This window comes from Prionailurus viverrinus, chromosome B3 (genome assembly GCF_022837055.1).
Source record: "Prionailurus viverrinus isolate Anna chromosome B3, UM_Priviv_1.0, whole genome shotgun sequence".
Taxonomy (NCBI): Eukaryota; Metazoa; Chordata; class Mammalia; order Carnivora; family Felidae; genus Prionailurus; species Prionailurus viverrinus.
Window position 1 is genome coordinate 115,025,886 of NC_062566.1, and position 24,817 is coordinate 115,050,702.

Sequence of the window (24,817 nt, forward strand, 5' to 3'; positions counted from 1 at the left end):
GGCACACAACACAAATGCAGTCCATGTTCTCTGACTGGAGAACTGGTGTTGTTGAATAGAATGCACCATATGAAATAGCACTTTTTGTAAAACCATTACATAAAAACAAAAGTCTGTTGTAGTTTATACACCAGAAACAAGCAGAATATAACATTTTTAAAAGATAGCCTTCTCAATTTAAGAAGAATTTTAAATACTTAATCAAGGGTTTGACCTACCAAAAAGCTTGTAAAAGCTTCATGGAGACACTTTATTGAGAGACATTAAAGAAATCCTAAATAAATGTCATAAACTAGAAGGAAAACAAAAGGCACTATACTAAAAACTTTACTTAATTTTTTTCAAGTTTATTTTGAGAGAGAGAGTGTGTGTGCATGTGAGCAGGGGAGGGGCAGAGAGAGAAGGAGAGAGAGAATCCCAAGCAAACTCTATGCTATCAACGGAGAGCCCCATGCAGGGCTTGATCTCAAGAACTGTGAGTTCATGACCTTAGCCAAAATCAAGTCAGACACTCAACCGACTGAGCCACCCAGGCGCCTGAAAACTTATTTGAAAGTACCTAAAAAGTAGCAAACAGGCATTATGTGAGTAAAGAGTACCTTTATGTAGACCTGGAAATTGGAAAGTGAATTTAGATCCAGTATTCTCATATGTCTTTCACTGTAATTCTTTTTTTTTTCTTCAGATTTTTAAAGTTTTTATTTAAATTCCAGTTAGTTAACATACAGTATAATATTAGTTTCAGGTGTACAATTTAGTGATTCAGCACTTAACATACACACCCAGTGCTCATCACCACAAGTACGCTCCTTAATCCCCATCACATATTTAACCCATCCCCCCACCCACCTCTCCTCTGGTAACCATCAGGTTGTTCTCTATAGTTAAGAGTCTGTTTGTTGGTTTGCCTTTCTCTTTTTTACCCCTATGATTGTTTTGTTTCTTAAATTCCACATATGAGTGAAACGGTATTTGTCTTTCTCTGACTGATGTATTTCCCTTAGCATAATACTCTCTAGCTCCATCCACGTCATTGCAAATAGCAAGATTTCATTCTTTTTTATGGCCGAGTAATTCCGTTGCATATATATATTACATCATCTTTATCGATCCATGAGTCAGTGGACATTTGGGCTGTGTCCATAATTTGGCTGTTGGAGATAATGTTGCTCTAAATGTTAGGGTGCATGTATCCCTTCGAACTTGTATTTTTGTATTCTTTGGGTAAATACCTAGTAGTACGACTGCTGGATCATAAGGTAGTTCTATTTTTAACTTTTTGAGCAGCCCCCATACTGTTTTCCAGAGTGACTGCACCAGTTTGCATTCCCACCAGTAGTGTAAGAGGGTTGCCCTTTCTCTGCATCTTCACCAACACCTGTTGTTTCTTGTGTTGTTAATTTTAGCCATTCTGACAGGTATGAGGTGATACCTCATTGTGGTTTTGATTTGTATTTCCCTGAATATTGATGAGTGATGTTGAGCATCTTTTCATGTGTCTGTTGGCCATCTGTATGTCTTCTTTGGAAAAATACCTATTCATGTCTTCTACCCATTTTTTAATTGGATTATTTGGTTTTTGGGTGTTGAGTTTTCTATCACTATAATTCTTAGGACAAATCTAATTTATATCTGTTAGGAAATTTATACGTGGGATGTTTGAAGTACTGAATGGTGTTTCTTATCCCTGGAAAGATTTGTCCGTTTCCCTAGCCCTTTTGCTGTGCTCCTCCTGTACATTGCTCTGTTACATTCAGTACCCAATTATATTATAAATGATGTCTGTATCTCTGGTCTGTGAACTTCTTTAGGTCAGGAACCATCGGGAGATAACTGCAGCAAAGTGGCTAAGGGTACAGGCTCTAGAGTTAAGGCACCTGGGTTCTAATCCTGCCGCTACCACTTATTAGCTGTATAAACCTGAGCAAGTTATGTAACCTCTCTGTGCCTCATTTGTAAAATGGGAATGATGATCAATGGTGCCTATTCATAGGGTGTTTTGAAGATTCTAAATAATGATCACACATATTAAGTGCTTTGAATAGTACCCAACATATAATCAATCACCACTCAAAAATGTTATTAGCAATTGTGGTTCTTAGCCATTCAGCAGCACAGACTGCTTCACTGGGGGTGCTCTAAATTTTGAACAATGTGTAATAGACACATTAACGTTACAGTAACGCAGATCACAGGTCACATGAAACTTAGGACCAAGCAGGTTGTTATGTGATATGTGGAGTAGGAATAAGTACGTTCTAAGTAAGAAGTCAGAAACTAATGTCAAGTTAACAGCAAGGAAAGATGGCACTTACTAGAACAAGTGAGAACTTTGCCTCACAAATATATTGGGAATGTAAGAATGTGGGGTGCCTCGGTGGCTCAGTCAGTTAAGTGTCTGACTCTCCATCTCAGCTCAGGTCTTGATCTCGGGGTCGTGAGTTCAAGCCCCACATTGCGCTTTGTGCCACAAAAGAACGTAAGAACGTGTTGAGATCAGAAAATGATTCTACTCAAATAGCCACACAGGACTGAAGGGCAACCAAGTGACTAGTATGGAATTCTATTGTGACAATTATGGAAATTCTTAGGGACGCTGTGAGACATTTACCATAGAAATAATTGTGTTAACTTGTGTCGTGATTTCCTGAATCTTTTAATCTCTTCAAACTGTGAATGCAAAAAGGTGAACATTACAAATCATATATGAGGCTGTGTTTCAGTAAACATGTATTGAATGAACCAATTTTTAAAAAGAAACTATCAGTATTATTATTCTTAGTATCTTCAGAAGATGATAACACTAGGGGCGCCTGGGTGGCGCAGTCGGTTAAGCGTCCGACTTCAGCCAGGTCACGATCTCGCGGTCCGGGAGTTCGAGCCCCGCGTCGGGCTCTGGGCTGATGGCTCAGAGCCTGGAGCCTGTTTCCGATTCTGTGTCTCCCTCTCTCTCTGCCCCTCGCCCGTTCATGCTCTGTCTCTCTCTGTCCCAAAAATAAATAAAAACGTTGAAAAAAAAAATTAAAAAAAAAAAAAAAGAAGATGATAACACTATAATGAGCACATAGAAAGTCCACAATTAAGTGCTTTTGTGCAAATGAAGTTATTTACTGAGTGAGGATTGCTAATTCAGTTATTACATTTAACCAATTATTTACATGTACTGAGGATTACTTAGTTTTCATAGCAACCTTAATCTTTCATTTCATGGATTTTGATATGTTTAAATATATAGCTTTGTTAAATGTTTTTGCATTTAATGCATTTGCATTAATCTAATCTACTTATATTAAATCTAATTGCATTCTGACTTCCTGGGATGAATATTTAGTCATTAAACAAAAGGAACATTTTTCAAATAATTATTCATAGTGTCTAAGTACTCTAAGTACTGCAGTTATTTTAGTTCAAAATATAGTTTCTTTGCTTTCTAAAAGTACATCATAAATAACAAGTTCTGATGTTACCTGAATTTAAACAATTGAATTTATGAAGTATATTTTCTCTTGAAGAATATGACAATAATGTTCCAACGCCCAGATCTTTTATCAAAAACATTGATTGGTTAGATTTTCTCTCTTTTTTTTTTTTAAGTTTACTTATTTATTTTGAGACAGAGAGAGAGAGAGAGAGAGAGTGTGTGTGTGTGCATGAGGGATGGGCAGAGAGAGAAGGAGAGAGAGAATCCCAAGCAAGCTCTACACTGTCAGCACTGAGCCCAGCGCAGGGCTTGATCTCATGAACCATGAGATCATGACCTGAGCAGAGGTCAAGAGTCAGACGATTAACCAACTGAGCCACCCAGGCACCCCAATTGGTTAGATTTTCAGTCATTTCTTTAGTAAAAACAAAGCCAGAGGGAAAGGGCTATTTTCCTTTGTACTTTAAGATACAGGTAAGATCTGGATGCCTGTGTCTTTAGTGTTAAAACTCAGGTTCTGTTGCCTTGGATATTCTCTGTGTGAAGTCTTTCTATGAAGGATTTCACGTGAGCCCAAGGAGCTTTTTACACTTGTGCATTTAATTTTGACACAGCTCTACACATCAGACTTATTGAGATATGTTCCTCATACTGTAAAACATACCTATTTAAAGTATGCAAGTATACAAGTCAGTGAGTTTTTAATACATTCACAGATGTGTGCAACCATCATGACAATCTAATTTTGGGATACATCCATCACCCCGAAAAGAAACCCCATACCCATTAGCAATCACTTTCATTCCTCTGACCCCACTCCTTCTCCCCAGCCAGCCCTAAGTAATCACTAACCTACTTTTTGTCTAAGAGTTTCATTCCTTTTTATTGCCAAATAATATTCCATTACATGGATATACCACATTATCAATTAATTGATGGACATTTGGTTATTTCCACTTTTTGACTATTAGAAAAATACTGCTTATGTATATTCATGTACAAGTTCTTGTGCCATTTCCATTTTAAACTTTCTTTTGATGTGGGGATGTGTTTTTATATTTTATCATAAGATTTGCATTAGAATTTCTTGGATATAGTTTTAACTTAGTATGAGTAGCACCTATATCACCCAGTGATCTAAATACATTTTGCTAAACCAGTAGGTAACTCACCATTTAGTCTCCTTTGTCTTTTGGAGTCACATAGAAACTGAGTGAGTGAAATGCCCCGTTTGCTTTCATCATTCTCTGTATTGGATTCCATTTCAAAGGACCCTCTCTGGAGTTTGGTATTTCATATCCTGAGCTAGACTTGGAAAAGAATGGCTTATTGTGAATCCATTTACAGTTGGTTGGCTATTTGGGGGTATGAAAAGCTGAATGACGGGGCGCCTGGGTGGCGCAGTCGGTTAAGCGTCCGACTTCAGCCAGGTCACGATCTCACGGTCCGTGAGTTCGAGCCCCGCGTCAGGCTCTGGGCTGATGGCTCGGAGCCTGGAGCCTGGAGCCTGTTTCCGATTCTGTGTTTCCCTCTCTCTCTGGCCCTCCCCCGTTCATGCTCTGTCTCTCTCTGTCCCAAAAATAAAAAAAAAAAACAAAAAAAACAAAAAACAAAAAACGTTGAAAAGCTGAATGACAATATTAGATCATATCCTCTGTTTTGTTATTTTTAATCTTACATATTCTTGTTTCGTTTTTGCTCAGAGTGAAACCCTGAAAGAATCTATAGACTTGGAATGCTGGATAGCTTCTGGCATATAGAATTTAATTTCTCTGTTGACATTAACCTCAGAGACACATCATTGATTGTACAAATGAAGTGAATGCACCCAGTAACTCAAGCTGAACTTGGACAGTCTTTAAGAAGCTACTTCAGAGAATGTGATTAATAGTAGGAATATTTAAGTGTGTTATTCACATTGTCTTCTGGCCTTTGACTCACTTCTGGATCTGTGGGTTTATTTATTAGAAATAGGATCCCATAATCAAATCAGAGCTAGATTACTGGGGACTTAATAAGTACTTTTATTAAAATAAACCTTTTTTTTGCAAATTATGAGAACTAGCTTTTAAGGCTGTCTACCTTTCAGAAACATGAGGTTCAGTCAGATATGTTTGGTTACAGGAATACTGGTTTATTGGCATCAACATAAGTATACAGGGAAAAACTGTTTTAAGATCTGGCTGTTTCACGGAATTAGATCCAGTTGATCTTACAAGCCTACAAGCCGAAGGATTTTTAGTTCATTAAGATAGCATTATCCAGCCTGAACTTTATAAAGCATCTATTTCTTTCAAATAAAAAATAAAAGTATTTAAAGCTTTTTATTTAAAAGCATGGTAGCTATCTTCATTTTTTTGTAAATCTTGTGAAAACTTCAATCTTGAAAGGAAACTAGACTTAGGAGCGTGTCACTTAATTGTGTTCTGGGTTGACTGTCACAGTTTTTTGTTCAACAAAATACGATGAAGAATAGCTATAATTGCCTTGGTTTCTGCCAAATTTTAGACAGGCCAACTTCATTATTTGTAGTTTCTGCCAAATTTTGGATAGGCCAAATTCATTATTTGTGGTTTAATTTCTTAAAAGTAGGGCCATGTCTTATACTACTTTGGTAGCTACAAGAAATCCCAAACAGTGCTGGGAATTAAGCAGGTACTTAGGGCTTGTTTTAAGATCTATTTCTTTCACTTGCATTTTACGCCAACGGCCTAGTGGAAAGTTTTCAAAAAGGAGCTATCCTTAGCTTGTCTAGGTGTTCCTAGATAGTACATTCCTAAAGGCTCAGTGAAAACGTCACCCTTTCACTCAAGTTTTCTCTTGTCCATCCAAACCAAACCTTCTGCAGAATTAAGTATGCCCATTTCTTCTCCTCCCAATGTGTTACATACTGCTCTTATAGCTTTCATGCCATTGTTTGATAATTATTTATTTTCCAGTCTGTCTTCTGTCAAGATTGCCAAGGTTAATAAGGATTGTATGGTAATCTTAACAGTAAATAAGCACAATGATGGTAATAGAGGTAGAGCTAAAGTTTTAGTATTTCTAATTCTTTGGGGGCACCTAGCTGGCTCAGTAGAGTATGCAACTCTTAATCTCAGGGTTATGAGTTCGAGCCCCATGTTGGGTGTGGAACCTACTTAAAAACAAAATTCTAATCCTTCGTCTGAATGTTTTAATTTTTCCCCTTTGTTGCTCATATTTTCTAAAAGATAGTCTCTGTCTGTTTCTCTCTCTCTCTCTCTCTCTCTCTCTCTCTCTCTCTCTCTCTTTCTTTTAAGGAGGCTTCATGCCCAGCATGGAGCCCAACCTGGGGCTTGAACTCATACCCTGAGATCAGGACCTGAGCTAAGATCAACAGTCAGAAGCTTAAGAGACTGAGCCACCCAGGCGCCCCTAAAAGATAGTTTCTTAAGCTTTCAACTTTTTTTTTTTTTTTTTTTTTTTTAGCTTAGGATCACAATTCTAATGTAATAAAACTCTGCTTCCTCTTTGGGTAATGAATTGGAACTGCAGAGAACTGGAGACAAAAATCTAAGAGCCTGGATAATATAGATTGTGGTTCTCATACTTTAACATCCATCAGAATCACCTGAATGGCTTGTTAAAACATGGATTCTTGGGCCCCACCTCTAGAATTTCTGATTCAGTAGATCTGGGATGAGGACATAAGAATTTGTATGTCTAAGAAGTTCCCAAGGTAATGCTAGTGTGGTTGCTCCAGGGACCACACTTTGAGAACCACTGATACAGGTTACAGATTCTAACTAAACTGTCTGAAAGACCTCCAGTATATTGAAATAGGATCTGTTCCTGATCTCCCCACCTAGCCCTCTCTTTATGGTCTTCAGGGAAAAGTACTCCATGATTGCAAACTCTACACAGAGCACAGTTAAGCTGTTGATGAGCAAACTTTGGTGCCCACAGGAGCCGGGAGGAGTTTTCTAAGGAAAAATGGTTTTCTAAGATTGGTTGTTCATGTTGGTGTCTCATCATCTGCAATTATAAGAGTATATGATGAGCACACAGTGAGAACTTGTTGGTTAACGAAACTGGTTTAGACTCTAACCTGATTTTGAGGCCAGGGGTCTAGCATCTATAAAATGCTTCTTTTCACTTTCACTTCTGTATTGGTTTGATTCCAATTAAAATTAATGAAAAAGATATTTAAAAAATTTTTTTTTACATTTATTTATTTTTGAGCGACAGAGCACAAATGGGGAGGGGCAGAGAGAGAAGGAGACAGAATCCAAAGCAGGCTCCAGGCTCTGAGCTATCAGCACAGAGCCGGATGCGGGGCTTGAACTCACAAACTGTGAGATCATGACCTGAGCTGAAATCGGACGCTTAACCGACTGAGCCACCCAGGCGCCCCTTGAAAACAGTATTTTAAACGTAATGACTAAGGGAGTTCCTGAGTGGCTCAGTCAGTTGAGTGTCTGACTCTTGATTTCAGCCCAGGTCATTATCTCATGCTTCATGAATTCTCAAGCCCTGCATTACACAGAACTGGATACAGGGTTCATACCCACGAAGCCATGAGACCGTGACCTGAGCCAAAACCAGATGCTTAGCTGACTGAGCCACCCAGGTGCCTCTCATAAATTGTTTTGTTTCGTTTTTTAAGTTTATTTATTAAGTAATCTCTATACCCCATGTGGGACTCCAACTCATGACCCCAAGATCAAGAGTCACTTGGTCTTCTGACTGAACCAGCTGGGCGCCTTGACCCATAAATTGTTTTTAAGATCCTAAATTATGGGGGCACCTGGGTGGCTCAGTCAGTTAACTATCTGACTTCGGCTCAGGTCACGATCTCACGGTTCATGAGTTCAAGCCCTGCGTCAGGCTCTGTGCTGACAGCCCGGAACCTGGAACCTGCTTCAGATTCTGTCTGTGTCTCCCTCTGTCTCTGCCCCACTTGTAGTCTCTCTCTCTCTCTCTCTCAAAAATAAATAAAACACTAAAAAAAAAAAAAAAAAATCTGAATTATGACCTGTATTGTCAGAGTGTTTTCTTCATTCAGTCCATGTTTGTTGTATGTTAACTATGTATTAGTCAAGCTCTTGAGTTTCAGATAATACACACTGTGGAGCCCCTGAGTGGCTCAGTTGGTTAAGTGTCCAACTCTTGATTTCCGCTCAGGTCATGATCTCGAGGTTTGTGAGATTGAGCCCCGCCTCCTCTGTCAGCATAGAGCCTGCTTGGGACTCTCTCTCTCTCAAAATAAATAAATAAACTTTAAAAAAAATGCACACTGTTACACACAGTATAATATAATTTTCTGACTGAAGATATTTTTGTGCCATAATTATATTAAATTAATAATTCATGAATGTTGTAAATAAGATTATTTGGTAATATCAAAATCAAATATTATGAAGAAAAAAAAACGGGTTAACTGGCTGTTATTTCTAATTGGAAGGAAAATAACCACTACCATATGACTTCCTAAATAGACATGTCATACAATCAAGTTCTTACCTGATTGTAATGTGGTTTTAAAAGAAATTCATAATCAAACAAAGGCAGTAATTATTGTACCTTTGTATTACTGCATGATTTTAGAGGAAAATGATATTTTAAATGAAGGCTTACTGGATAACTCCTGTATGTTGTGCATTTTTTCTAAGTCCATCAGGGAAATCATTTTTTTTTAATTTTTTTAATGTTTATTTATTTTTGACAGAGAGAGAGAGAGAGAGAATGAGAGAGAATGAGCAGGGGAGGGGCAGAGAGAGAGGGAGACGCAGAATCCGAAGCAGGCTCCAGGCTCTGAGCTGTCAGCACAGAGCCCGATGCTGGGCTCGAACTCACGGACTGTGAGATCATGACCTGAGCCAAAGTCGGACGCCCAACCGACTGAGCCACCCAGGTGCCCCAGGGAAATCATTTTTAAAGGTCTCTTCCATTGATGAATTTATTGTCTGGTCAGGTTGAGAATGTGAACCGTATGTACAGGAAACCACAGTGCAAACAAAAATCAAATTATCACCCAGAACAAGTCATTTGTTTTACATTGTATAAATCATCTGTGAAGTAAAAGGGTGTTCAAAGTGAAGTGGGATTGGTGAGGTCATCATTTATTTACACAGTTGTTGACAGTGTGAGGGCAATCTAGTTGAAATTTCACTGGACTAGTGAAAGTATAGATTAAGCTATTACTTTTTGTAACTTGTTAGCTATTGGACTAACCTACGCTTAAAGTTAGTCTTGCTACTGACCTCTAAAGCTTTTCTGGAGAAGATTCCATAAATGAGTAACCAAGGTTTTATCCTCTCCGCCTCCCAGAGAATTATGTAGAAGCAGCATGTCGAGCCAGACAGCTTCTCTCATAGCTATTTTTTTCTGAATAAGTTGAAAACCGTGCTCTTAGATATGTCAATATGATTTCTTAAATAATTAAGAGAGAGAAAGGTTGGGGGGCAGCTGCTCCTTATTATTAGGCTTAACCTGAGTTAGATTTGGTAGACTTTAAAAAATATATAATCTGCTTTTGATTGTTTGGTCATGTGTAATTTGTTGCTCATCCAAGGAATTTAACGATGGAAATAAACATTCATGACATGAAAAGTCACCTCCTTTCTACAGTATTCCCTGTCCATCTATTTCCAAGCCTTCTGCAGAATTAATTATCCCGGTCTCTGTTCCCTGGCCTTCTCTTCATTGTATTATGATATGTAGTGATAATGAGAAAAGGCTGTATTTCCAGAGAAGCGTTTGGTGAGGTTTTCTTTTTATGGTGGAGATTTTCCAAGTATATAGTAAACTAAAGTAGAGAGAATGCTATAATGAACCCACATGCCCATCTCCCTACCTTCAGGAATTGTCAACTTTCTGCCATTCTTGTTTATCTCTACATCCTTGTATCACACTGTTGTGTTCCTCTTGTGGCTGGAGTAAAATAGATCCTACGGAGAAGGATTTTTTCTTTTATTTCCTTTTTTTTTTTTTTTTTTTTTTTAGAGGAGACCTTTTCTATAAAAGAAACACCATTATTCCACCAAACAAAATAAAATAATAATTCCTTAGTAACATCTATAGTCCATGTCCAGTTTGGCCCAAAATTGTGTCTTCTAAAATTAGTTTGTACAAATCAGGATCTCGATAGGATCCCACACATTATTTGGTTGATGTGAATCCTCAGTTTCTTAATCTTCTCTATAACGACACTCCTGACTTCCTCCAAGTCTTTCCCCCATGCTACTGAAGAGAACTGGGTTGTTTGTCCAGCAGGATTTTGCACTTTTTGTGTGTGGGGGTGGGTCTGTCTTTTTTTAAATCCTCTGTCCCACATTTTAAATTTTGATTTTATCCTGGTGGCAGCATTCCACATGTACCTCTTTCCCCCCATATTTCCTATAATCTGATAAAGAATAAATTGAGTTTGGATTCAGTCTTTTTTTTTTTTTTTAAATTTTTTTTTCAACGTTTTTTATTTATTTTTGGGACAGAGAGAGACAGAGCATGAACGGGGGAGGGGCAGAGAGAGAGGGAGACACAGAATCGGAGACAGGCTCCAGGCTCCGAGCCATCAGCCCAGAGCCTGACGCGGGGCTCGAACTCACAGACCGTGAGATCGTGACCTGGCTGAAGTCGGACGCTTAACCGACTGCGCCACCCAGGCGCCCCTGGATTCAGTCTTTTTGGCAAGAATGCCAAGTGGTACTGTGTGCTTGCTACTGCTTCACATCAGGAAGCACGTGACCTCCATTTGTTCTAATTTCAGTGAAGAGTAGTGGATTTAGGTGGTATCAGTCTGATCCTTTTTATGATGATGATGGTGATGGTGATTCTAATAAATCACCAACTATTTGGTTTCCCTGAAATACAGTCCAAATAGGAATGGCAGGAAAAATGCTAGATTTCCCCCTCCTTTTACTTACTTTTTTAAATGTTTATTTAGCGGGTGCCTGGGTGGCCCAGTCAGTTGAGTGTCCGACTTCGGCTCAGGTTCGTGGGTTCATGAGTTCAAGGTCCACATCGGGCTCACTGCTGTCAGTGCAGAGCCTGCTTCAGATCCTCTGTCCCCTATCTCTGCCCCTCCCCTGCTCACACTCTCTCTCTCGACATGAATAAACATTAAAAATATATATATATTTATTTTGAAAGCGAGAGTGTCAGCGGAGGAAGAGTAGAGAGAGAGGGAGAGAAAGAATTCCAAGCAGGCTCCATACTGTCAGCGCTGAGCCCAACACAGGGCTCAATTCCACAGATCATGAGATCATTACCTGAGCCTAAACCAAAAGTCAGATGCCCAACCTATTGAGCCACCCAGGTGCCCATCCCCTCCTTTTATTTATCAATTTTCAGAACGTGAAATGAGTTGAAGTGACTGAGCGCTTTTAAAAAATATTATAGATGTTTATATTTGATGTGTTTCAGTCTACTGTAATCAGTATTCTTTTTGACACTCAGAACTGTCCTGCCCTTGGTTAGTGGATGCCCTTCAGGTTGCCTCCTGTGTCATTTGACGTGACCCTTGTGATCTTTGGTAATTTTCTTGCTCTCAGCATGTCAAGTTAGCCCTGATTCATTTACTTCTTCGTTCTTCAGACTTGGGATCGCATTCATTTCTCCAAAGAGCTCCAGTCCCTTTTAGTAGAAATCTAAGTACTAATAGTACTCATTGTTACTAAGCTGTCATTGCTTCTAGGCCTTTTCTGTGGACAGGGTTGGTAACTAAGTTTTCAGTTTGGTTTTTGAAAAGAGAAAAGGAAATTAATGTTCCTACCAATATGCCCAGTTCAAATTAAAGATGTTAAAGGGTTTTTATTTAATGTATTTGATTTTATAGTGATATCTCTCTTCTCTTAATGCTGAAAGGCTTGTTTCCTAGTAATTAATGTAATTATTTGCTTCAACCTACAGTAAAGCTAGCATCAAAAGAATTAACTACATGTAACAAGACTGCTGGGTGCAATTTAAGATTTCTCTGCTTCTTTTATATCCTTAGGATATATACTCATGGGGGTGTATAGTCAGAATGTCTTTTTTTCTTTTTAAGTTTATTTATTTATTTTGAGAGAAAGAGAGAGAGAGAGAAAGAGAGAGAGAATACACGTGAGCAGGGGAGGGGCAGAGAGAGGGATTGAGAATCCCAAGCAGGCTCCATGCCATCAGCACAGAGCCCAGTGCAGGGCTTGATCTCACAGCATGAGATCATGACCTGAGCCAAAACCAAGAGTCAGACCCTCAATTGACTGAGCCATCCAGGAACCTCAGAATATCCTTTAAAATTAGTTAATTATGGGGGCGCCTGGGTGGCTCAGTCAGTTAAGCGTCCGACTTCAGCTCAGGTCATGATCTCGCGGTCCGTGGGTTCGAGCCCCGCGTCGGGCTCTGGGCTGATAGCTCAGAGCCTGGCACCTGCCTCCAATTCTGTGTCTCCCTCTCTCTCTGCCCCTCCCCGATTCATGCTCTGTCTCTCTGTCTCAAAAATAAAAATAAACGTTAAAAAAAATTTGAAACTCAAAAAAAAAAAAAAAATAAAATTAGTTAATTATGTTGGAATTAAAATCAGTTTAAAAAAATAATAAAACAATTTAAACTTTTGTACTGTGCGGTTATGCAAACTTTATAAATTCAAGTTATTTTATTTCAATTTTTAGAGATTGCCTTTCTCTAATTAATTTTGTTTTTCAATATATAAAATATTAATATGGCGTCCCAGAGAATGAACTTATGAAATAAGGTACAAAGTGTCTACCTTCCATCTCTATCCCTTCCCCCTCTCATTTCTGTCCCCAAGATAACTGTCTTTATTAGTAAAAATGAATACCAAACCTGATCATTCCATAGTTTCTTTTGAAAATATAAGTAAATATGGGGCTCCTGGGCGGCTCAGTCGGTTAAGTGTCCGACTCTTGATTTCAGCTCAGGTCATGATCTCCGTGCTGGGTATGGAGGCTACTTGGGATTCTTTCTTTCTCTGTCTGCCATCCCCCCACTCATGCTCGCTGCCCATCTCTCTCCCTCCTTCCCTCCCTCTCTCCCTCTCAAAAAAAAAAAAAAAAAAAAATGAAAGTGTAAGTAAATGTGCATATGTGTTTTCCCTTTTTCCTAATTTTCCACATAAGGTAATACGCTATATATCGTCTTCTGCACCTTGCCTTTTTTTGTGTGTGTGGCCCAATACTTCTTTTTTTTTTTAATTTAATTTTTTATTTTTTATTTTTTATTTTTTAATTTTTTTTTCAACATGTATTTATTTTTGGGACAGAGAGAGACAGAGCATGAACGGGGGAGGGGCAGAGAGAGAGGGAGACACAGAATGGGAAACAGGCTCCAGGCTCTGAGCCATCAGCCCAGAGCCTGACACGGGGCTCGAACTCACGGACCGCGAGATCATGACCTGGCTGAAGTCGGACGCTTAACCGACTGCGCCACCCAGGCGCCCCTTATTTTTTATTTTTTAAAGTATACATCCAAATTAATTAGCATATAGTGCAACTACATCTTGCTTTTTCTTCACTTAACAATATGTCCTGAAGATCTGTCCGTAACAATATATAGGTAACTTCTTTATTCCTTTTTATAGCTGAACAGTACTCTATAAAGAGGAGTCCCCTCCATAAAGATAGGTATTTGGGTTGTTTCCAATCTTCAGTTATTACAAATAGTGCTGAAATGAATGGACATGTGAATACCCTATTTAATATTTCTGCTGGTATATCTTTAAGATAGTTTCCTAGAAGTAGAATTGCTGGGTCAAAGGGTAAAATGTATACGTAGTTATACTAGAAAAAAAAATTTCTTGTACACAGTGTTTAAGAATTGAAAAGGAAGAAGAATTCCTTTTTCTTCATATATGAATAAGTTATTTCAGTAGACATATAGTTGGCCTCCTACTGTGTGCCTGGTATCGTTCTAATTGATGGGGATACAGCAGGAGGTTCTACAGAACTTCATGGAGCATGAAGTTAAATAGAGTTAATTGCAGATTTGGGTAAGTGCTATGTAAGAAGTGAATGGGTTGATATGAAAGAGTAGAGTAAGAGGATTCACTTTGGATAGGGTAATCAGGGTAGGCCTCTCTGAAAAGGTGACATTTGAGCTGAGACATGAAGGATAAAAATGATTAATGCCGCCATTTATTGACTTCCCTACTATATTTTCAGATTTTCAGACTTTTGCAAAGTCTGCTCTTTAATTCCTTTTTTACAGAGAAGAAAACTCAGAAAACTAAATTACTTGCTCAAGACCTTGAAACTTAGAAACAGGGGATGGGATTTGGATGAAATCTAGACCTAATTCCAAAGCCAGATAAGATAAACCTTTTTTTACTGCATTGCCTCTCTTAGCCAGAAAGAAAGCAGTGATAAGTGATTTAACATAGTAAATGGCTTAGACTCTTATTTTAACCTGGCAGAAAGACAGTGTTTTGCTTTTTTCTTTTAAAAAAGCATTGTTCACATTTATTACTGATTACAATTTCACAACATATAGGCTCATTTTATTTGGGAGTATTTGTTATAAGAAAACAGAACTTATTGTCCAAGCTAAAATTTCAGTATCTGTTTTTATTGCTTTCAATTTAATGATGGTTGTATGTTTAAAATACCATCTCAAAAATATCCCTCAGATATTTCTAGCCTATTAAAATGATGCACCTTCTAAGTATCCTATTTATTTCATAAATATTTGTTAAAATTTTTATTAAAGGTACTTTAAAAAAATTTTTTAATGTTTATTTTTATTTTTGAGAGAGAGAAAGACAGAATGTGAGTGGGGGAGGGCCAGAGAGAGGGGGAGACAGAATCTGAAGCAGGCTCCAGGCTCTGAGTTGTCAGCACAGAGCCGGACGTGGGGCTTGAACTTACGGACCGCGAAGTCATGACCTGTGCCAAAGTCAGACGCTTAACCAACTGAGCCACCCAGGTGCCTCTAAAAGGTACTTTAAAGTGTTTGTTTAACTTTAGTAAATGAAAGGACCAAATTGTTCAAGGTTCTATAAATAGAATAACCGCAAAATTCATCTTAGGGAGAAATTTTTTTCTTGGTACAAGCACTTATTAAGCACATAAAAGTATTATTTTAAGTGTTAAAACAACCCAGTCAGGTTGATACTGATCGCCATTTTATAGACGAAGGAGCTGAGGCACAGAGAGGCTACATAATTTACTTGAGATCGCCTTCTAATAAGTAATAGGATTTAGACCTAAAGTTCAAATCCTATGCAGTCTTTGGTTTTGTATCCTAAGTATTAAAAAGGTCATCTCAAACAGTAAGAAAGTTGGGAACTAATATTATATTCTTCCTTGCTGGTGAGTTAAGTCCATGTTATTGTCCAATGAACCATGCGTGAAGATTCATAGACATTTTCCTTTAGTGTCTTAAGCTAGAACTAGCTGCAGTTAAAATGCAGATTCTAATTTTACAAACAAGGCCACCTCTAACAATATTAAAGTGAAATGATATTATTTCCTGGCTTAAAGAAAAATCCTCCAGCAACTATAGGAATGCTGTGGCATGAAGACAGCATCTTAAATCTCTATGCAAGTCATACACAAAGTGTTATTGCGATGAAAAAATAGTGGCGTGAATAATACCTGCTCACAGCCCAAGACACTTGATGTATCTTGGGCCTCAGTGTTTGTTGGATTTTGTAATTTCATGAGCAAGATTTGTATTTTTTTAAAGTTCTATATTTCTGTGTGTTCCACTCGATGTCAAATCTGTATTCTTAGATTGTAGGGTTCCATTAAAAAAAATAAATAATCTCAGCTCCTCCTCCCTCCACTCCCCCTCCCCCCACACACTCATTTTGTATAATATGGTAATGATATCACCGTAGCAGTAATTACGGGTCATCTTCATTTCTTTCATCTCTGCCTGTTCTGATGGCTTCATTCCTTTGACGGAAAAGATTTGGCTCTGGGTGCTATGATTATTTTGTTAAGCGTTATTCGAATAGACAGGAGTGAGAGAAATTAATCAATCCAAATGCAATTAGCATCATGTTTAACCCAGTGATGGACGTCTCAAGGTGAAACAGCTAGGGGAGTTTCAGACATTATTATTCAATCCAATGGTTCTTATCTAAATTATAATCAAGAGAGGTTTTTATTGGCTTCTCAGTGTGAAGATGTAACTCTTTCCCTGCCCTGGGGGTCAAGAAGACCAGGCCTTATTCTCTGTAGACTTTAGTTACTGCCAGCACCTTGAAGTAGAGATGTTCCAAGCAGAAAGTTGTCTTAATGTCCAAGTCATTTGAAATTTATCTATACTGTGATCTTGCTCTGATTTTCCTGAGAGTGGAATAGAACCTATGGATAAAGTACTCTAACTTGAGGCAAAATATTTTGTGTACCGATTAAGTCACTTTGACTAGTTGTTGTTTTATCTTAACCTTCCATGATAGATTTATTGCTCTCCTCATTTTGTGGATGAGGAAATTAAGACTGTGTGAAGCTGCTAGCCTTTGGTCATAATAAGTGTTTCACCACGATGTATTACTATGGATGCCCTGAAGCATGAATGTTCTGCACAGATTTATAAGTGTTTAGTAAAAGTTCTCACCCCAAGAGCATTAATCCATTGCTTTGATCTCATTGCCTTTCATTCAGGTGAGTTTTACCCTTGAAAAGGAAACCAAATGAAACTATGAAGTAGGCCTCTGAACCCCTCTGAAAAGGAAACAAAATACAAATAACTTGTTAGCTCTCATTCCTGGGCACAAATCTTTGGGGTTTTTTTTGTTGTTGTTGTTATTTTGGTTTTTTTGTTCGTTTGGTTGGTTGGTTTTTTTGTAGGGAGAAGGATGATAAGGATTGAATATTTGAAATCTGGTCTTGTTTTGCTCTTAAAAGAGGGCAGGGCAAGGAGAGTCAATGGAGAAACACGGGCTTTCCACCTGAATACAACATTTTTCAAGTGCCTGACAATTAAGATTCTTCTACTTCTGCTTTCAATCTTCAGGCATCATGGCTGACACTTCCCATATTTTATGTTCCTGCTTGATGTTTTATACTCTGAGAATAAATCTGTTGGCTGGATATTTCTGTCCTTTTTTTTTTTTTTTTTTTTTTTTTGTCGTGAAAAGCCATTAAAATTATTTTCCATATTGGAACTGTCCAAATTTGTTTACCTGTACACTGAGTACTGGTTTTTCTTCTTTATATTATATCTTGGATAAAACATTCTCTAGAAATTGGACTTAATGTGAATTTGAGGGAAAATGTCTGATATAAAATCATCTTTGTCTGAATTCCCTGGAGGGAACACTCTTCTCACTCATCCCACCCTTTTGGAAGAAAAAAGTCCTGTTAGAGAGACAAGACACCCAATAGAAAGAGAATCTGGAAAGGGTGCCCAAAAAAGGCTTTTTTGAGAATTGTCAGGATGGAGATTTTCACAGTCAGTGATAGTTTGGTTACAGATGTAGCATCCAGACTGTTCTTTTCTCAGGTACATATTTTAGTCTCCTTTTTGAAATGCTTATTATGCCCAAAGAATAGGCCAAAGCCTCAAGGCTGTTCTGCTTACATTCAAATGCTACATCTATATTTTAGAGAAAGTGAGGTTTCTACTAAAGACTCTTACTTGCGAACTCTACCATGGGTTGATTGAGAATGGTCAGCAGACCTTCTTACAATTACACCACCTTCTGAGGGCCACCGAGTGTCTAAACGAGGCTCCAAGAGACCCCTCCTCATCCATGACGCTATACTCCGTTCATAGCACCTTCTGTTCTTGACAATGGCACCAGCACCAGCTGCTCTTCTGTTAGAGGCATTAAAAAGTGTTTAGCCTTTGACTTGAATTACTGATCACTTACTCGTACGTTTTGTGCGAGCGTCCGAACTGGAGCATGGTGAAGAATCTCCATCTGGCAGACTGCCCTGGTACTGGTCTGCTCTGCACCGGCTGTATGCCAGAGCAACAGAAAAACTTTCCACGTTCCTGGGAGAGAGAAATCAGAATTCGAAATGCCATTGGTTTCCTTTTATTCCCTTCTAATGTATCAAGATAACCTCTGAACAACTAGCTCCATCGCAAGGCCACTTCTGACTTACTTGAATCTTCCCTAATATCCAGCACATGGTGGTCACTTCATGTGACTATTCATCCAAACTCTTCATCCTCCCCCCACTTCTTGCTTCTCTCTCCTGCACAGCACACAGTGATGACTAGGAGATCCCTCTTGTCATAGTCATTAGAATGCATTCGAGGTTTCAAGGACGAAAAAAGTAATTTTTAAAAGAGTCAAAACCATAATTCTAACAAATGGCATCATTTCTGTGAAACATCTTTCTATGAAGCTAACTAAATAAATAGCTTTTTAGCACACTGATTGAAACTAAACTAGGATTTTATGTGTTCCTCTTTGCTGGAAGAAGCCCCTGGTGTAGTTTGGGAAGGTAGCTGCCTCTAATACCCAGCATTACTCAGGCAGATTTGATTCTCCAAATTATGTGTGTTACACAGAAGCAAAACATTCATGTGTCCTTTTGTTTTGCATTTGAGATCTTTTAAAAAGTAAAGTTTGACCCCCTTTGCCTATCACGATACTGCCTGAACACTGATTCGGTGCAGACCTGGGACCTCTTGTGAAATGGCAGCTGAGGAGCTCCAGCACTCACCTTGGCCAGTGAAAAACCCAAGGAAGGAAGGAGTCTAGACTAAGAACGGTAGTCATATTAACTTGAAGGTGGCAGGGCGGGATTGTTCTGTGGTGCAATTTAAGAGGCGTATGCCACTGAGTAAACTAATGAGGGCCATTGTGCACAACAGGGTTTATCGGTGAGGCAGTTCAGATACCAGTTTGATGGGCAACCAATTCACAAAAGAGACACACATGCACAGTTGGAAGTAGAGTTTGAAGATACATTCCAACAGCAGACTGCAGTTTGGTTCAACCACATCCTGACCACTGCAGTATGATTTCTCTGTTCTTTCATTTTCCCCTTCCTCCTTCCTTCATTGTACATAAAGCAACTGGTGTACGTACACAAGCATATGGCCTTTTTTAAAAAAACTGAATGGCCATTACTGTATTTTGATCAACATTGAATGGATATGGAATGGGGTGAAATACTGGTTCAGTGAAAATATTCCCTTTCCCCATTAGTGGCATGCTCATTCAGCTCTTATTAGCTTGTATTTCCGTAAATTCTTTTGCTCTCACTTTAACAACAACAACAAAAAATCCTTGCATACCTTGTTCATTTGGAGAATTGTAATGTTTTTCATTTGTTATCGTAAAACCAAGGACAGTCATATCACTTTTTTGTACGTAGCTGTTGCACGTAGGACAGTTTGTCTTTAAGTAGAGATAAATTGCTCTAAAAAGAAATGAATCCTAGATAGTTGTCCCATCAAGTGTCTCTTTGCCTAAGCAAACTCTTGTTTGAAATGAAAGAAAGAAAAAGATAGTTATACAGTAGCTAGCATTTACTAAATGCCTATGTGACCTGTTTATTAATTTCACCTGGAACAAATGAGGAACCCAAGGGGGCCCTGGCTGTCTCAGTTGGTAGAGCATGCGACTCTTGATCCTCAGGGTCGTGACTTGAAGCCCCGTGTTTGGTATAGAGCTCACTTTAAAAAAAAATAAAATAAAAAGAGTGAGTTTATTAAAAAAAAAAAAAAAAAAAATGAGGAAACCGAAGCTCGGAAAGATGTCTTCAGTGACTTGCCTGCAGTGGTCATTGTAGGAGCTGGGGCTCGATTCCAAGCCTGTCTGGTGCTAAAAGCCCTGCTCTTTCCACGGTGGTATGCCATTTCCTTTGTTCCCTGCCAGTCATATTAGAGTCTCCTGAAAACAGCCTGTTGTACCTTTTCTCCGCCTCACAATGTTTTTAATTATGTTGAGGCACAGAAATATTTAAAGTAGTTTGCATTGGAATTGAAAACCAAACATTATGAGTTTCTCCCATTTCATTAAAAAGTTACTTAATCTTTACATTGTTCTCTACATTAAAGCCGGGCAGAATTTTATCAGGCAATTGCCTCAAAGTTATAATCTGGAAAATCTTTCTGTAATGAAACCCATATGTCATGGGCGAAAGGTGCAAAGCCCTGGCAGAGAGGGTTGGTCTCATGAGAGATTCTGCACCCAATCTCGTTAACCAGGGTGCCTCTGGTAATCCCTCATCCCCTCGCTGGTGAGAAATCAATCTGTACCACTGAATCTTTTTCAACCAGCCACCAAGAAAATTTACTGCAGAGAAGGCAGTTTGGGGATAGTCGTTGTGGAAGGGGAGCCAGAGGCAAGGCTAACTGTAGATGGAGGAATTGGAGAAGCTAAAGAAGAGATTGTTTTAAGGCACATGCTACCTTCAGAGCAGGCAGGATGCAGTCCTCCCTTCAGCCCTGACCTCCCTAAGTATACCCAGGTATTTACAGCTGCCATGAACCTGACAGCCCTAGGGAGGCCATGAAGGGGGTAATAGAAACTGCATAAACCTGGAAGTCACTTGTAGTTTATCCATTTGCTGTCCTTAAATGTGTACAAGTGGTCTCCTCTCCCACATTCTCCACAGCACTTCACGCATTCACGCTATGGTGACAGTCTATATTGTGACTTTCTCCGTTCATGGTCTGTGCACTGCAATAGAAGGGCCTGTCGATCATGACTTGACATGGAGGTCCTGCTCCTCTTCTGCACAGCATACAGTGTGGTAGCTGGTGATCAGTGCATACCTCTTGGCATAATTTTTGGGATGTGGTAGCAGGGTTGCCTTCCTATTGAACCTCATCATCCTAGAGAATCAATCCAGAATTTAAAAAATAGTTAAGAAATGTTACTAACTCTAGGTAAAACTCTAGCAATCTTATTGTATCTAGGATTGTCTTACAATGTTGAGAAAGGAGAACCAGGAGAAGAGAGGAACTAGAAGCGTGAAGCTGGGAAGCACGTACTCTTACCATGGCCATTAATGCAAGAATCGTATCAATCTGTAACTAATGGGAGAAGAAGGAATGGAACGAGGCAGGGAAGTAGAAATGTCTTCCTCTCTTCTGTAAGCAAGCCAGAGACATGTCTAAAGGTTTTTCCCTAAAGAGATTTGAAATCTCTAGTGGAAGTTTTTTAGTGAAATACATTTACATATAAAACCCTGCTGGAAGGGGTGTGTGTGTACGCATGCGAGCGTGTGTGTGTGTGTGTGTGTGTGTGTGTGTGTGTGTGTGTGTAAGAGGAATACAGAATAGTAGCAGAAGGCTGTCTTCCTACTCCTAATGGGATTTTGTAGCAGCATGTGCGAGTTTGTTTCAGAAGTCAAAAATGAACAGATGTTGGTATAAATTACCTCTGTGTCTGATGTCTTGCAAATTAAAAGCGCGGTTGGCATCACTAAACAATTTCACTAGGTTTAGGGGGGTGCGGCTAGCGGGCGGTGATTACTATAGCAGGTCGGTAAGAATCTTCACACTGCAGCAAAGCAGGAAGGCAAGGATAAAGAAATGAATAAAATAAAGGGTATGTGAATTAATCAGAGATGTTAACATCTCTGAAAACAAGTGAACAGGAGGGCTCATGCTCTGAAGCTGCCCCTAACCCACAGCAATTTCTCTGTGTGCAAAGAGGGGTTGGTGCTTAGGATGTGATTTATAGGGCACAGCCCTCTTTTAGGGAGCAGCTATGTCACGAATTCGTATATCTCCTATATGGGACTGGCGAGTAGGAAAACTTTCTCCCCTCCCATGTAGAAGATGAAGTCTTTGAATTACTTCTACTTTTACGGTGGTTTCTGCAGCTCTGTGTACTTAGATTAGGTTGAAGGGGGAGGAATGATTGAGTGGGGAGAGGGTTGTTAAAAAGGATTGGTTAAATTCAAGGAGAGCTTGCCACTGAGAGACTTTGGAATCTGTTTATTTTGCCTTTTAAATCCTTTCGATCCCTCAAATAGATTGGGTCTTTTTAAATTTTACATCTTGGGGCGCCTGGGTGGCGCAGTCGGTTAAGCGTCCGACTTCAGCCAGGTCACGATCTCGCGGTCCGTGAGTTCGAGCCCCGCGTCAGGCTCTGGGCTGATGGCTCGGAGCCTGGAGCCTGTTTCCAATTCTGTGTCTCCCTCTCTCTCTGCCCCTCCCCCATTCATGCTCTGTCTCTCTCTGTCCCAAAAATAAATTAAAAAAACGTTGAAAAAAATATATATATAAATTTTACATCTTAAAATATTGGTCATTCTCCCATTTTGAGAAAAAAAAAACAAACAGAAAAGAATCAGGGGGTATGAAGGGCAGCAGGTAGAAATAATTGGCAAGATCAGTACAGCGCTCCTGGCCCAGGATTTTTAGAGCAAGGCTCTGCTCTACCCAGCAGAGTTTTGTAATACCCATGTTTGGTTCCCAGAGTACCTGCTTCTAGCCATGTTGCAGGATCATTTGATTCTATGTAAAACTCCTTAATAAGCACTGGAGAGTAGGCAGAAAATCCATCCAATAGAAATAAATGATGAGACCCACTCTGGCCAGAAGTATAAGTCAGTTCCTATAGGATCAGGCTGAGGGAAAAGATTCCAAGAAATGGGATTTTTTTTTTTTTACGTTTATTTATTATTTTTGACAGAGACAGAGCACAAGTGGGGGAGAGGCAGAGAAAGAATGAAACACAGAATCCAAAGCAAGCTCCAGGCTTTGAGTTGTCAGCACAGAGCTGGACACGGGGCTTGAACTCACAAACTGCGAGATCATGACCTGAGCCGAAGTCGGTCGCCTAACCGACTGAGCCACCCAGGCGCCCCATGGAATTTTTAACATTGATAGCCTCCCTTATCACAGTTCACTCACTCATTCACTCCGGAAAGGTGGAGTGTTAATGGTGCCATTAATACCAAGCACGTTCCCTGCTGAATACCCAAGAGAAAAGCAGGGCAGGTGGCATTAGTATGCTGCTCGTTTTACAGATATAGAAACTGAGGCTCAGAGGTCTTGCCCAGCCCAAGGTGTCACCCAGCTGCTAAGCGCTAGAGCTGGAACTTAAACTGAGTTCAGGTCTCGTGTTATCTGAAAGAAGTCCATGCTGCCTCCCCTGGGCAAGAAGGTACTTGTTAGGACTTCTCTAGGGTAGTTAGTCCTTCCCCCCCACCTTCATCTCTCCATTAATCTGGCATTGCTTCCATCAAAGGAAATTATTTTTCTTGCCAAATAAGTAAGGTAAATTTAGAAGAAAAAAAAAAATCCCACAGTGGAGAGAATGAAGCACTGAGGGCGATTAACAAGTCTTACTGTTTGCCTCTAGAAAGGAAGGAAACTAACATTATTGTGTTCCTACTTGGAATAGTTCTTTTATATATTATCGTTCACCCAGCCAACATTTATTTAGCAGATACTACGTCTAGGTCTGTACTAGTTGCTGGTAATATAAAGAATAACGAGGGGCGCCTGGGTGGCTCATTTGGTTGAGTGTCCGGCTCTTGATTTCGGCTCAGGTCATCATTCCATGGTCATGGAATCCAGTCCCGCATTGGGCTCTGAGCTGAGCGTGGAGCCTGCTTAAAATTCTCTCCCTTTGCCCCTTTCTCCCACTCGTGCATTCTCGCTCTCTAAAAATAAAATAAATAAAAATAAATAAGAATAATGGAACAGAGTCTCCGCCCCCAATTCTTAACCTTTAGTGCAAGAAGACAAGCATATAAACAAATACTTGCACGTCTTACAGTTACTTTGTAGGTATAGAGTTTGGTATAAATCCACCAAGGAAGTTTGATTTGAGCCAGGATTTATGGGCACATGGGGAATGGAAGAATGGGCACATGGGGAATGGAAGCACTGGGGCTTCCATTCCTAGGTAATGGGATTTCCTTTCCCTTTGTGGGAGCTCCAGAATTTGTGAGAGATGAGGAATATATGGACTGCAGTTACCAGAAGCTTTCCTATGGCTACAGAGTTTGTATTATTTCTCTGTTGTACAAATAAACCAGGAACTACTAAATGTTAGTAGGGAGGGGGAGTAGAGCCCATTCATCTAGCACCATCTCTGGGCTTAAATAAAGCAGCAAAGAGGCTAGGGTGAAGGTCCTTCTCATTCTGCAGGTGCCTCTCCAGCCACCTCACTGATTGGCCAGGATGGGGACATATTCTTAGGAGGCCCCAGGCACAGCCTGCTGTGTGCCCACTGCATGGTTGCAGAAGACTTCTGGCCTCCACGACCAACCATTGGACACTTTCAGCACGGCTAAATCTATTTAAGAGATCCCAAAAGACAATTTTGTGGGGATGAGGATGAAGGGGGTATTATAATACATACGCTTTTTGAGGATTTGCTTGACGGAGCTAAAACAGCGGGCTTCTGGAGTGGCCCTTGTAATTGAGAAATGTTTTACTTTCATTTCGAAGCCTCATATGTAGGAAAGTAGCTGTATAAACCCTCTTGTAACTACAGCATTCAAAGATTGATGGTGCTGAAAGTCAGAGAAAGACACATAAACCTTGCCTGGCTATATTAAA

The 24,817-nt window shown here is 39.5% G+C and overlaps 1 protein-coding gene across 2 annotated transcripts in view; it reads left to right on the top strand.

The window, feature by feature from the left end:
- LIN52 (lin-52 DREAM MuvB core complex component) overlaps window positions 1–24,817 on the top strand; it is a 110,980-nt gene that overhangs the window by 83,022 nt on the left and 3,141 nt on the right. Inside the window, exon 6 of one of the 2 annotated variants that reach the window (XR_007153454.1) lies at window positions 21,212–21,387. The exons of the other annotated variant lie outside the window; for it this stretch is intronic. The gene's annotated coding sequence lies outside the window, so the exon portion shown is untranslated. The remainder of the gene's footprint in view (window positions 1–21,211; window positions 21,388–24,817) is intronic. 2 annotated transcript variants of the gene reach the window in all.